Source organism: Vipera berus, assembly GCF_964194415.1.
Source record: "Vipera berus genome assembly, chromosome: 3".
NCBI classification, from domain to species: Eukaryota; Metazoa; Chordata; class Lepidosauria; order Squamata; family Viperidae; genus Vipera; species Vipera berus.
The window spans coordinates 80,529,047-80,544,925 of NC_138204.1; the positions used below are offsets into that span (position 1 = coordinate 80,529,047).

Genomic DNA, 15,879 nt, shown 5'->3' on the forward strand with positions numbered 1-15,879 from the left:
TACATCATATATATCCGCTACTTATTCAAATGCTAAGTGAAACTTTTTAGTCCTATATTTATTCTGGATGTAATCAATCCATCTCTTCCACTGATTCTGTCTTGATTCTGTGCATGTAACGAGTGATAAACAAAGCAATTAGTCAATACTTCTGACTTTACCTGTTTCCCACTGCTGAGAGTTGTCCACCATCCAGAAAAACATTTGACAAAGCACAATACTGTAGAAAGAATTGAGTGGATCTGGCTGCAGGACTCTTATTATTTCTAGGTTGTTTCTTTTGCACCTTCCGTATTACCTTATTCCATTAAAACTTGAACCAAATAAAGTTTGTAGAAACTTTATTGCAACAATAATGGGAGCAGATTCACAAGCAGCACTTTAATTTTTTAAATTATTTTGTTTAATTGTTTAATTCTTTTCCCTTCCTTTCTGTCTTTGGGAGATTTTTGTATAGTATCATGGTGAGGTGCAGGCAATGAAATGTCCAGAATTTTGTCTTGCTTCTGCACATGTAGCAGATGATAATCATTTTTATTTTCTTTCTGACTTTTGCTTTTTCTTAACTGATTCCTTCCTTCCTTCCTTCCTTCCTTCCTTCCTTCCTTCCTTCCTTCCTTCCTCCCTCCCTTCCTTCCTTCCTTCCTTCCTTCCTTCCTTCTTTCCTTCCTTCCTTCCTTCCCCCCTCCGTTCCTTCCCCCCATCAAATGAGCCACTTCTCTTTTCTAATTCAATTTCTCTTCCACTTTCAGGAACATTTTAGTCTAGACTCCTATAGTTTAGACTCCTATAGATATTCAATCAGTGAAGGGAAATGTGTGTTCATTCTCAGAACAATAGATGGGTAGCCATATTGATATTTTCTTGCATTATGAAACAGCTCTTAGTATCTATCCATCAGTTTCTTGGCGTGATCAGATTTTTCAACACCTTCTTCTCTTTTTACCATCATAAACCAAAAAGCTGATAACAAGACACTTAGCAGCACAGCACACGATCAATATTATTTTCATCAGCAACCAGGAAGTTACATAAAGTACAGGATAGATCTGTTTTCTTTTCTTTGTTAAGATCAACAGAAAAAGAGAGAGAGAGTTTACAGTAAAGGATTAATTTCTGGCTCTTGCACAATAAAGCTAAAAACATTCCTCTGATCAATGAGCAACACATAGGAGCATCACTTTTCGAAAACTAATTTAGAGACTGTTGGGGAAAAAGAAGCTTGTAAGGCAATTGGCCTGATAGATTCACATCCTGCGTTTTAAATGAAATATTTTAGTCCATTGGCAGGTACTAGACACTTAGACAAACTACAATTCAGTACATCAACTCAAGGTTTTCTCCCCAACCAAACTAGAAGAAAAATACTGAGAAACAGACCGTAGGCTTTAACAGGAAAAAGATCCTCTCTGCTCCGTGCTATTTTTTTTTTACATTAGCCTTAGATAAAATCCCATTTCATTGGGATTTCTCTAAGTCCTCTCATCTTTTGTTTAAAGAGGTTGAGCTAGGTATATGATTAAGCAAACGGGGTTACTGCCTCCACGTCCACCTTGAGCAAAGTGAAGCAACTGTTGAACTAAACCAGGATCAACTGTAGGCATCTCCATGAGGCAGGGGGATGGGGCATGCAGAGTGATGCCAGACCTGTTCTTCATGTACTCATGTGTGATGTGGTGGTGCAAGTGTTAAAGAGTGGAGCTTGCAATCGTAATGTCACAATGCACGTTTTGTCATTTTGTCATTATTGTGGTTAGGAAGAAAGGCTGATGGAACCATCCAAATAAATATTGCACTCTGGAAGCATAGCTTTGTGGACAGTATCTGAGACCTAAATTTACTAGCTTACTATCAGGAAACTACCCCATATTTAGGACTATTTGTAGTTTGTCAATCTGCTGTAAATTACTTTTGTGTAAGACACTGTATTTTTTTTTGCCCGTGTCAGTTATACATTTATTCATTGAACAAGTAAAGTTAACTCTTCTTTTCTACTTTATGTTTTAAGGTGTGTTTTTTTATCCAAAATAGGAAGTACAACAAGGTTGCTTCATGGCCCTATGAGTAAGGTATAGTACAACAATATAGTATAGTACAACAAAGTTGCTTCATGGCCCAGTGAGTAAGGTGACATAAATACTATCTTTACTGTAAAAGTAACTGCTATTTGCATTGCTGATAAATGTCTATTCTTCAGGACTCTAAATTGTCCCAGCTGTTTTTGAGTCAATGTTAGTTTTGATGAGGAGAACCTAGTACTAATCATCCAATCAGTAAAGGAGTTAGCAAATATCTTTTGGTTGACTCTCTGTTAACGAACACACTGTAAAATTGTAGGAGGGTTTTATGTTTGCTTCTGACTCTACTGTCATGCCAGGCTTGAGTTCAACTCAGCAACTGAGGATAAAGGCTGCCTGACTCACTGAAACTTCAGGCCTTTCCAATTAACATCGATTTACAAAAAGACCTCCTGTTTTCATTTTAAAAAAATGCTGTTTCTTTAAACCAGCCTTCTCTAACCTAGCCCCCTCCACACGCAGTCCTAATACAATTCTCCCAGGTCGCGGGAAGACGCGTTATATCTCAGAGTTGGAAATACAGAAATTGCTCTGAGGAGGGCATTTAGAATCAGATGAAGAGTCTTCTATTCCATTCTATTCTTTATTTCCTGGGACCATACTAGAATATGATTCTAGTGCCAGGCTTAGTCATGATCAAAGCTGCGCTGGCCTCAGATGACTCTATATTCTACTCATAAAAACGTGGCTATTCCTTAGGAGTAGCAAAATAAACTTTACACTTAAATGACCTCGGAGCAGGATAAGATTGATCTGAGTTAGACTTTCATTTTCGCTGCTAACTACATAATAGAGTGTCAGAAATATGCAGAAATCAAAATCTGTGATGTGTAAATAGAAAAAGGAAGGTGAATTTATCACACTTATCCCTTAAAAGAGCCACCAAGTTATAGATAATAGATGGGGATATTCATATGGACACCAGTTATACTTGTGAAAATCTAGAATCTGCATTAAACCTCAAATCCAGAGAATTATTTCTCTGCCAGATCCTACAGGCTGTAGAGCAGGGATTTTCAACCAGTGGTACGAGTACCACCTGTGGTACATTGGCACTTGGCAGGTGGTACCCGACTATCTTATAAAAGTGGTAGCAGGGGAGGGGAATGAGCTGAACTGGTGGCAGCACCACACAAGCCTGAGCAAGAGTCGGCTGGAGCTGCAGGGCTGTCAGGGCTCAGCGGAAGCGCCAGGATCAGCGCCAGGCTCCAGCTGGAGCTTGGTGCTGATCCTGGCGCCTCTGAGCCCAGAAGAAGCGCCAATCAGCTGGAATGTTGCAGCATCTCCAGGGTCTTGTGATTTCAGATGCTTGGCAACTGATTCATATTTATGATGGTCACAGTGTCCCAGGGTCATGTGAAGTGACCAAAACCTGCTGCAACCACCCAGCAGACAGGGGGAATTAAAACCAAACACCCCCCACCCCACCCCCGCTGCCAATCCTCAACAGAAATGTTCACAACAGTGAAAACCTCGGACAGGAGGAAGAGCGCCGCTGGGCAGGCAGGCAGGTGTCTTCCTTGGCTGTGGCTTGGGGGGCACTTTTTTCAGTGCCATTGTAACTTTGAACAGTCACTAAGCAAAATGTTGTAAATCGAGGACTACCTGTATTTCATCACTTTTTTCCTTTTGGGGGGGGTCATCAAGTTTTTGACACCTTGCTAGGCGACTGGTGCTACTCGGATGTTGCCATGTCCTAAAAGTGGTCCAATGGGTGAAAAAGGGGAAAAGCCCTGCTGTAGAGCACAACTTGCCTATTACCTTTTATTTTTTTATTTTTTATTTTAATCCCATTTATATCCTGCCCTTCTCCGAAGACTCAGGGCGGCTTACAATCTAAGCACAAATTAAATGTGTTTAGCAATAGCCTTCATTCTATGTATATGCCTGCTTATTAGGGCTTTTGCCCCCCCCAAGCGACATTATTACAAAGTCAGCTTATTGCCCACAACAATCTGGGTCCTCATTTTACCTGCCTCGGAAGGACGGAAGGCTTGAGCCTGGTGGGATGCGAACCTGCAATAATTTTATGCCAACAAATGTCTTTTCAGTTACTATGATGGAGAGGCTGAGAAAATCTTGGTGCTTGCCAAGAATTGTTCAGCATTCCAGATATAATGAAACTGCCTCTGAGACCATAAGTTAAACTTTAAAAACAGAGAGAGGCCAGATGTACACTGCTGGATCAGCTGAATGTATGGATACAGGCCTCACGGTGGAATATTTGGTTTAACTTGTAATCTAGGTAGTTGGTTGTTTTTTTAAGTCTGCAAAAAGCCAAAGATAAGTTGGGATGTAATTGAGAAGAAGTTCGATTCTTGATTTGGAAGGGATCAGCAAATTAGTTACACTACAGAAATTAGATACCCTAATCAGGAACATGATTTCAATTTAATAGTATAATTTTTGTTAGGGAGGAACGTCATATCAGTTCAGATGCTCCAGACAAGTTTTCTTAACCCAGAATCCCTTCCCCCCATAATTTTTTTATTGTGTTTATAAAGCATAGGTAGTGCATTATATTATTTGACTACAATGGTATTTACACAATATTGATCAGAGATTATTTTAGTTGTGAGGGACACATAATTACAGCAGAATGCCAGTATCTATGCAAAGATGAAGTCAGGAAAGCTAAGGCTCAGAATGAGCTAAGACTTGCAACAAATGTCAAAAATAGTAATAAAAAGTTTCTTTTAGCATGTAAAAAACAAGAAAAAAGATGGGAAGATCCTGGAAAAGATAATCAGGCAATGTATCTGCAGACACTTAGAAATAAGCAAAGCAAGCAAAGCTCTTTCTAGAAGCCAACATGGATTTGTCAAAAACAGATGTCAGACAAACCTTATTTCCTTCTTTGACATAGTGCCTAAATTGGTGGATCAGCAAAATGTTGTGGACATAGTATACTTCAACTTTAATAAGGCATTTGACAAAGTAGACCACAACCCAGTTCTTGATAAGATAGAAAAATGTGAGATAGACAGAATCACCACCAGATGGATTCGTAACTGGCTGACCAACAGCACATAGTGTGTGGTTCTCAATGGAACTACAATACATCTACATAGAGGGAAACATGCAGTGGGGGACCCCAAGGTTATATCTTAGGTTCAATACTCTTCAACAGCTTCATAAATGATTTAGATGAGACGATGGAGACAACATCCAAATTTGTAGACAACACTAAGCTGGAGGCAACACTTTAGAAGATACAGAAAGATCTTGGCAGATTTGAACATGGGATCCTGTCCAACAAAATGCAAAAAAGCCAATGCAGTCCTAGACTGCATCAACAGAAGGATAGTATCAAGATTATGTGAAGTGTTATCACCACTTTATACTGCTTTGGTAAGACCACACGTGTCTAGTTTTAGTCACTACAATTCAAAAAAGATGTTGAGATTCTAGAAAGAGTACAGAGAAGAGCAACAAAGATGATTGGGGGCTGGAGACTAAAACATACAATGAACTGTTGCAGGAATTGGGCATGTCTTCTCTAGTCGAATGAAGAAAAGGACTAGGGGTGACATGATAGCAGTCATGCAATTTTTGAGGGGCTGTCGCAGAGAAGACGGGGTCAACCTATTCTCCAAAGCCCCTGAGAGCAGGACAAGAAGTAATGCAGATTATCAAGGAGAGTGGAATGGCTTGCCTCCAAAAATTGTGGGTGCTCCAACACTGGAGGTTTTTAAGAGGAGATTGGAAAGCCACTTGTCTGGAATGGTTTAGGGTCTCCGGCTTGAGCAGGGGTTGGACTAGAAGACCTCCAAGGTCCCTTCCAACTCTGTTATTCGTTTATTGTACATGTGTGTGTGATCTATAGCAAGCTAACTGGTAGTTTTCAAGATAACAATGAAGAACAAGTAGAGCTGTCAAGTCTTAAGTCAGTCTAATTCAATTATATTCATTTTGTGTGTGTATTAAAAAGGAGAGAGGATGGTTCACAGCTTAAAAACTATGCAATTTACTGGTATTCATATTAATTCAGAAATCAAATTCATATTTGAAAATAAGACTGCAAGGAAATAAACTCATTTGCAGCAAGTAAATAATGCCACCTTTCATTGTTTTCTTTATTAATATCTCAATATACCAAATTTGCTTTTAAGCAGTACCATTTCAGTCATTTAAACTCATCCTTTCTCCTCCATTAAGCTGCATATCCTGACATATGTTGCTTAAAAGCAGTGCAAATGCAAATCACTTTGCTTTCAGCAAGAACTGGGTCTTAGATAATTAACATTTCTAATGGACACTTCAAACAAGCAAAGAATGATGGATTGCACTGAGACATCTCTATGGGTCGTGATATTTCTTGCTGAATTTGTTTTTTTAATCATGATTTCTAAAATATATGTTTTAAGTAAATGTATATTCTACATTTTCTGTAGGAGCTCCAGGCAAAATATAAGTATTCTGTGTACAATTTCATCTGTACAATAACTCTGTGAAATAGACTGGGCTGAGCAATAGCATTAAAGTCACTTGGAGAGCACCTAATGGACAAGTGTGGCTTTAGCCTTAATTCACAATTCACAATACTCATTGCATAATACTGTTTTGATTATTTTCTTCCTTTTAAAAATTTTACTTAAATTTACTTTTGGCACTCACAAATTCTGTATCGTACTTGAGAAATCTGATAATGGAAAATATGAAAGCACTGGAAACAGAGAAAGATGGAAACCCTGATTAGTAACAATTGGAAATGCGGTGTTGATTTGCACACTGTATGTATAACATAAATTGTTATAATTGTTTCTATGATTATAAAAGCACCAAGAGTCATTTTATTGTGGCATATTATAAATGCAATAAATAACATTAATAATAATAATAATAATAATAATAATAATAATAATAATAATAATAATAATAATAATAATAATAATAATAATAATAATATAATTAGTTGGAAGGGACCTTGGAGGTCATCTAGTCCAACTCCCTGCTCAGGCAGAAAACCCTATACCATTTCAGATAAATGTCTGTCCAGTCTCTTCTTAAAAACTTCCAGTGTTGGAGCATTCACCACTTCTGGAGGCAGGTTGTTCCACTGGTTAATTGTTCTAACTGTCAGGAAGTTTCTCCTTAGTTCTAGGTTGCTTCTCTCCTTGATTAGTTTCCATCTGTTGCTTCTTGTCCTGCTTTCAGGTGCTTTGGAGAATAGCTTGACTCCCTCTTTTTTGTGGCAGCCCCTGAGATATTGGAACACTGCTATCATGTCACCCCTCACTCTTCTCTTCGTTAAACTACACATACCCAATTCCAGCAACTGTTCCCTATATGTTTTAGCCTCCAGTCCCCCAATCATCTTTGTTGCTCTTCTCTGTACCCTTTCTAGAGTCTCAACATCTTTTTTACATCATGGTGACCAAAACTGGATGCAGTATTCCTGGTGTGGCCTTACCAAGGCATTGTAAAGTGGTATTAGTACTTCACGTGATCTTGATTCTATCCCTCTGTTAATGCAGCCTAGCACTGTGTTGGCTTTTTTGGCAGCTGCATCACACTGCTGGCTCATATTGAAGTGATCGTCCACTAGGACTCCGAGATCTCTCTCACAGTTACTAGTATTGAGCAAGGTACCACCTATACTATACCTGTGCAATTGATTTTTCCTGCCTAAATGTAGAACCTTACTTTTTTCACCATTGAATTTCATTTTGTTAGATAGCGCCCAGTGTTCGAGTCTGTCCAGATCCTCCTGTATCTTAAGCCTATGTTCTGGAGTATTGGCTATTCCTGCCAGCTTGGTGTCGTCTGCAAATTTGATGAGTTCCCCATCTATCCCCTCATCCAAATCGTTGATGAAGATGTTGAAGAGCACTGGGCCCAGAACAGAGCCCTGGGGCACCCCACTACACACTTCCTTCCACGTAGATGCAGTTCCATTGAGGACCACATGCTGTGTATGGCCGGTCAGCCAGCTACGAATCCATATGGTGTTGATGCTATCTAACCCACATTTTTCTATCTTATCAAGTGGTAGGTTGTGATCTACTTTATCAAATGCCTTACTGAAGTCCCAAGTAAATTATATCTACAGCATTCCTCTGGTCCACTAGTTTTGTCACTTGGTCAAAGAATGCAATAAGATTTGTCTGGCATGATCTGATTTTGACATTTTGTTTGTTTTTAAATTGTCTGGAAGCATTTCGTCCCAGCTCACAAAAGAGCAACATTACTCCCATGGTAGAGATTTTAAACCTGCTGTTGGTATCACATGACATCTAATAAAACACTGTATTCTCAGCAGAAATCCAGGAGCCACTTTTCATACATGCAAGATGCTAAAGTTTTAAATCACTAAAATCATGTCTGATTAAAGATTGGAAAACCAAGTGGAAAATACTACAGAGTGCAACCACCTGTCAATATTAGTTTGATTGTCTATAAAGCAGACTAATAGGATGATAGCTTTGGGGGATAATTGCAGCAATGCAGGCAACCAAGTGAAATTCTATAGTTTTCCATTGCCTATGAATATGCAAGATAAATGATCAGCTATATCACACACAATCAGTAATGTATTATTGGAACCAAGAAATTGAAATTCCTATCTCTGGAGAATTAACTACTAAATCTCTTTTGGTTAATGTCTTCGAACTGAAGGTAGTTTTTTTTTTCTTCCTTTCTCATTAGGTTAACCCAGCTCATTCATTATTTGCTATCTGTATTTAATAAAATGCTTTTTAATAAAAACAGATGAGTACTAGAGGAAAACATTTAAGCAAATATGAAAAAAATGGGACATAGAACAGCTAACTACTGTACTGTCAGTCATACCCCCACATTTTATATAATAGACTATTCATTAGATTTATAACATGAATGTGATGTAGCATGGTTTTAATTATCCAAAATCATGGGAATGACATCATCAGAATAATATAGTAACTTCCCTTTTATAGCATATGCATAGTTTTAGGCTCCTTAAAATGTGGGACATATATTTTCTTGAATTATATTCTATGCCAGAAATCTAATTCTAAGAAGAGTCAGAACTATATCCCCCAAATTATTATTTCTTTTCTGTTCCACCATATTTAGAGTATGAAATTTGATTTTACACTATGAATGCTAACAGAAACAAGAACCGTATATTTCTGCAGATGTGGGAAGACTGTAGTTACCAGCTTATTAATTTTTTCCTAAATGGATTGGTTCTGTTCTGTCATACAGTACATCTTTCTAAAGGATGGCCTAGGTATCTGCAGCAAAATGTTAATGAACCACACCCTTAATACCAATTTACTAGCTGTACACCAGCCAGATCATAGCAATAGCATTTAGACTTATATACTGCTTCACAGTGCTTTACAGCTCTCTCTAGGTGGTTTACAGAGTTAGCATATTGCCCCCAACAATCTGGGTCCTCATTTTACCGACCTTAGAAGGATGGAAGGTTGAGTCAACCTTGAGCTGGTGAGAAGGATTTGTACAGGATTTGTAGTTTCACACCAGTTGATTTTAAATACTAATTACTTTTCGGTACAAATTTCTGTAGCAAATACACATTCAGCCAAGTATGACTTTGATATCTTATATAAATATTAAACACAGAGTAGAGTACAATTTATAATTTTGAATGTGTGTGTGCGTGTGTGTAGAAGGCAAGACCATTGTCTTCAGTGGTCTGCAGTTTTAAATCCTAACATTTGATCTACTCAGAATCTGTCTTGCAAATTTATACATCCATTTTACTTAGTCAAATCAGTATCACCTATCAGGTTCAGTTCTAAGCTATTGTAATGTTTACAAGCATGAACAATCACAATAAACAAGAATGTATGGTTCCCATCTTAATTTTCATTTGGCAAATTAAACATTTGTTTTTGTTTCAGGCAAATTACACATTTTCCAAAGTTTATCCTCTCATGCGTTACGGATGGAAAACACTTGCTACCAAGATAGTAGCAAAAGTTCTCAACTGCTACATACAAGGAAAGTGTTTATATACCCCAAACCACTACATACTGCAAGTGGTTTTTACACTATGTTAAAGCCATTTTGGATGCCATTTATTAACACTGGCAGTTTAATAAGAATCTGCTTCCTTTCCCACCCGCAAACCAAACCTGCTGTTGTAAATGTTTAGCACACTATTAATCTCTGTTGTGCAACCACTCCAATTATCCCCATGGTGTGCTGGACCAGTATACTTTCAGCTGCTCTATTTTATATCTAGTTTAGGAATTAAGAACTGTTAGTGTATTCAGCATTTACAGGGTTAATGCTAGCAGCAATGTATGTAAGAACATGTAGCATTTACAAGGTTAAACGTTATTTCCTCAAGAGATGCCTTATGGGAATTGTAGTCTAACTGTTTAGTGAGTACCATGCTTACTTAGTTAAGTGGGTGGAGTTTTAAGTTTTATGGTAGGACTTCCTGCCTCTGTCTTTTGTACTATCTCTCTGGAATGAACCCTGGCATGGTTGGGGATCTCGCTCCATCTTCATCATGTAGCTTTGCCCAGGATGGAAAGATCATCATTTTTTCACCTAATGAGATGGGTTTCAAATTACAATCTTGCATTCCGAATGGACCAGTGCTGTAACCGTGAGTTATTGACATTGGAAGCATGAGAAATAAAAGTAGTTTGTTTATTCCATTTCATTTGAGTTTATTCTGGCTGTTTCAAGAGAGATCAGCATTCACATCTTTATTTGAAACAGAACACATGGTATTGTCTATAAACAGAGGAATCCCCAAATACAGTCTTACCAGATGTTGGACTAAATTTGTTTTAACAAACTTTGTTTTAACAAAGATTTTATGGAGGCTTCATTTTGTATTTCCTCAGTACTATTAATTTAAAATATTCGTTAAGTGGAATAAAACAGCACCATTGCGTGCTTAAAACTACAGTCCTGCACATTCTAACCAGGGAGGAAGTTTACCCAATCTGTCATTTCTTTCCAGGTAAACAACTGCAGGTCCATACTAGAAATGTGATATGTGCCAATCTGATCATCTGAGACACATTGCTGCCAAGTCTTTTCTTCTGGATTCTGATATGAAAAAGAATATTCGTTGAACAAACTTCCTTCTTTACTGTGTTAAAATCTCAAACTCATTTCAGAGATTCCAGATTCGATTTAAAAATAAATACAAGGATTGCTGAAAGCATCGAGAAACATGCAATGCCAGATTTTACACTTGTATGGTGGAGATATATATCCTTTCCTATATTAACTAGTTACAACCAGATGTATGTACATTTATAGGAATGCAAGATTCCCGCCGCCCCCACCCACCCCCGAAAAATTGTATGTGGATAAATCTAATTCCTAACAGACGCTAGTGCTCAATTTCATTTCAATAAAATGTAAGCAGGATGCAAATGCTATAGCTCATGATAGTTCATTATCCTTTGCTTTCATATCTCAGGACACTATGAATTACCTACACTAGGTAACACACCCAAGGACTGCTTTGTCCTTTCTAGTATTTCAACTACTTTTGAATTTTATCTCCAAACTCGACTTAAGGTAAACTGTAGCACTTTTATTTTTATTTATTAGATTCCTTTATCCCAACTTTATTACTTCATAAGTAACTCAAAGCAGTGAGCATACCTAATGTTCTTTCGTCCTACTTTCCCCATAATAACCCTGTGAAGTGAGTTGGGCTGAGAACTGACCCACAAGTCATCCAGCCGGCTTGCATGGCTAAAAGTGGCCTTAGAATTCAGTTACCTGGTGTCTAGCTTGGTGCCTAGTAGGCCAAACTAGCTCTTTTATTTAATAACGCAACATGTTCGCATAGCATTTTCTTTGTATATAATGAACCACAGATTACAGATTAAGGGAGACCATTCAATACTGACATAAAAAATTGGACTAGTAGGTCTGAAGGGATTTTATGTCTCTCTATCATTAAGTTTTCTTATCAATACATATATCCCTTATCAGTACATATACATATACCTTAAATGAACCAAATAATAGGACACAGCATTTCCACCTACTCACTGACTTGGAAACTTGAAGGTGATGGGGAAAAAATGAAGTATTTGATCTGCTAGTACCAGAAATTTAAAGTTGTTGAATGGTTTTGGTGACCATGTGGGAAGATGACAAAATTTCCACAAAATATAACAAATCATCGATGTAAATTGATATAAAACTGAAAAGAGGGTATGGGTCTTCCTGAAGAACTGTTTCATAGCAATTAAGCTCATGCAAAGTGCTCTTTTGTGTTAGTCAGATCACTATAAACAAGGAATAGAGGATAATGAAATCAGAGCTGATTTCAGCACCATACTTTGTGAACGCTATGAAGAAGGAATTAGTGCCTGTTAGAATATGAATCAAATAAATTGTGGTAGCTCTGAACTAAAAATAAAAATTTGGTGACACGGCTTAACTCAATGATTGCCTTAAATGGACCACAAAGTCTTGTTTTCAAAAGCCTTGATCTAACTAAACATTGTTTTAAAAACCCCACATTAGATGTTTTCTTTCTCCTTCTCTTTTTTCCCCATTCAAGGCAGTGATGGACAGAAATAAGAACAGAAGTAGGGACGCAAATTCATGAAAAGGAAAATGATAAAGCAGATACTCTGACCTACCATAAAATCGAAAGAAGAAAAAACAAGAACTTGCAACCTCATAATTAAAACCTCATAATTAAAATAAAAAATTAAATATATTTTTATCTTTCTTGATAACACACTCCCATCAAACTATGAAGGAAAATAGGTATTAGATCACATAAAAACTAACAGATAAAAATGTTCAAATTTTACACTGCTGTTCTTTAAAAACATTTAGAATAACTGTTCTGATATTAACTTTAACAAATAGCTCTATTGGAACATAAAGGTAAAGGTTCCCCTGCACATGCGTGCTAGTCGTTTCCAACTCTAGGGGCCGGTGCTCATCTCCGTTCCAAAGCCGAAGAGCCAGCGATTGTCAGAGGACGTCTACGTGGTTATGTGGCCGGCATGACTAGACACCAGTGGTGCACAGAACGCTGTTACCTTCCCACCGTAGTGGTCCCTATTTTTCTACTTGCATTTTTATGTGCTTTCAAACTGCTAGGTTGGCAGAAGCTGGGACGAATAACAGGCACTCACTCTGTTACGCGGCACTCGGGATTCGACCCGCCAAACTGCCGACCTTCTGATCGACAAGCTCAGCGTCCCAACCCACTGAGCCACCGCGTCCCTCTATTGGAATATAGACACAAGTAATTTCAGCCATTTTCAAATGTGGCATTACTTCTGACATTAGTTCTGATGACAAGGACTGTGCGTGAACTGAGGATAATGTATTTTACCTTATTGTAAAATAAAGTCTTTAATATTGTAACATTAAAAAATGAAACGCAAGGGTATCAGATGAAACGTGTAGAAACTAGGTAACCCAGTAAGATGATTATGGTGCCAAGAACAAAACATTTGGAATAGGCAAACTTATAATTTGGTTATTCAAAAAGTCCAATTTAGTATTACAGACTCAAAAACATCAGTAAAGCTTTGTTTGCTTAATACTGTACTGCTCCAGAACAATAATCCAATGTAGTAGCAACAAATGCAATGTGGAGCTGTCATCTGAAGCACAGGGATCTACCAATTCCTGAGACATCACACCTATGTCGCTAAGGAACACAGAGCTAATTATAGAAATGCTGACAAAAAAGAGGCTTCTTTTTTCTGGAAACTATGTGGATGTGTTGATTTCTTCTAACTCTAAGTACTTCCCCTGAGTTTCTGTCTGAAAAACCACAATTTCCTTAGCTGACATTAAAACATTTCCTCTGAAGACCGTCCTTTCTTAACTTCCCAGACATTTCTCTGCAATCTTGACATATTGGGCCTAAAAGTAGCTGAATATTCCATTAAAATATTAATATATTTTACTTTAGGTTGAATACTTAAAAGTTAGGTATGTTGACACTGAGAACACAGCACTGATTGGAATTATATATAAAATGACTACATACATACATACATACATACATACATACACTGTACATACACAGAGAGACACACACAAACACACAATATATATGAAATTAAGTTAATATACCTTTTGCCACTCATTCTTTCATTTAGCTTGATATACCATTTAATGTGATTTAATCACTTTAATCATAATTTAGAAGAATTGTGCCTATTCTTCATCAGAGATGTATTGTCCTTTAGAGATTTTCATTGTTTTCTTGTGACATATCTCCAACTTGTTTCTTATTTCAGCACATTTTAAATTGTATCAAAAAGTCAATCTTGATTCATTGTTCTTGGAAACAGCAAAAGGTGATAAAGTAGCTTTTAGACTCATCTACCTAGGCACTTCAAGAAGCTTGTAATAATGGGACTTCCAGTTTGCCATCACGGCTGCTGCGGCCGCTGGAAGACAAGCTCCATCTTCCGCGTTCAGTTTCACTTCACTGGGGGACCCTGGAAAGGATCAAAAGTCGCCCTGTAGGGGCGACGAGCAAAGAGGGGACCCCCACTTGATTGTGGGAGGGCGACAGCCCTTCTGCTCGATCTGGGGCAGCCCTCCAAACCGTCGGAGGAAAAAGCGGCCATAGCAATATGGCCCGTTGCTAGGCTGCAAACAGCCGAAGTCAAACTTACCACCAAGCACTTCGAAAGCAATGCGGATGAAACTGAGTGAGATCCGATCTTCTCTTTACCCTAAGTACTTTCTTTTCCTGTAAAAGCTGCCTGAAGTATCTTTCCCCCTGTGAGGAGAGAGGGAAGGGAATTTCTATCCTACCCTCTAAGAATAGCGGCAACTGACTACCCAGAGAAATTAAAGCACTAAAAGAACAATTTTAATCTAATTGGTTTTATATGTTCCTGAAACTTGGAGACCAATTTTTTTCCTATTTTTATTGGAGACTTTTGCTTTTATCTACAAAAAAGAAATAAAATTGGAAAAAGGATTATAAAAAGTTTGGACTAAAAAACCTTAAATGGTATCGGTGACATCTTGTAGCAAAGTTTGGTATTACAACTTGCTGTTTCCTAAAAGAGACTTGGCTCAAAGCCCAGACCTTAGATAAGACTCTTCTGACCTTGGCACTACCTGTGAGAAACTCAGCTGCAAGAGAACAGGTGGCTGGCATAACTGGCCTACTTGAACTGTGAATGTAAACCTTTACTGACTTCCAGAGTTATATGTGGGGAATTGCCTTCCTATCTCTTTATGTGAGGAATATTGGATACTATATGAGATGATGAAATACCTTGGACTATAAAATCTTGCTTGACAAACAATTTCTACTATAAAGACTATTTATAAACATATGAAAGAGATGGATGAAGACCAGGAAAAGATCCTTTCCATGTTGAAAGCAATACATGAAACCATTCTTTTAGCTTGTGATAAAATAAGACCTAACATAAAAGATCAAGACGCCAGCTTAGATACACAAACCCAAACTTTGACTACAACCAAAGAACTAACAACGCAGAAGTTAACAGAAGAAGTGGAACAATCAAATATTAAGACAGAGGGCTCAATAGACCAACAAATACAGTTAATGGAAAATCCAGAAAAGGGAGTGGTGACAACACTGAAAATGGAAAAGACTTTCTATATAGATCAGAAGAAATTTGAGAAAGAACAGATTGAATAGAAGATAAACATATCAGGGCAATCATGGGGAATTGGAATAATAGGCAGACAACTTAATGAATACAAATGGGCTAGTCCTTCCAAAAAATGGCAATTAAATGGTCTCCTTTATTTCAAATAACATATATAATAATAGATCTATTTGACGATCTAAAAGCATTGATATGGAAGCCTAGTTGGCAAAGGAAGAAAGCCAGAATAA

The 15,879-nt window shown here is 37.7% G+C and overlaps 1 long non-coding RNA gene across 1 annotated transcript; it reads left to right on the forward strand.

The window, feature by feature from the left end:
• The first annotated feature begins 10,507 nt into the window (after positions 1 to 10,507).
• On the forward strand, positions 10,508 to 11,434 carry LOC308665637. The gene is made up of 2 exons (XR_014025912.1): positions 10,508 to 10,644; positions 11,008 to 11,434. It is a non-coding gene; the product is annotated as an uncharacterized lncRNA (long non-coding RNA).
• Positions 11,435 to 15,879: the final 4,445 nt, after the last annotated feature.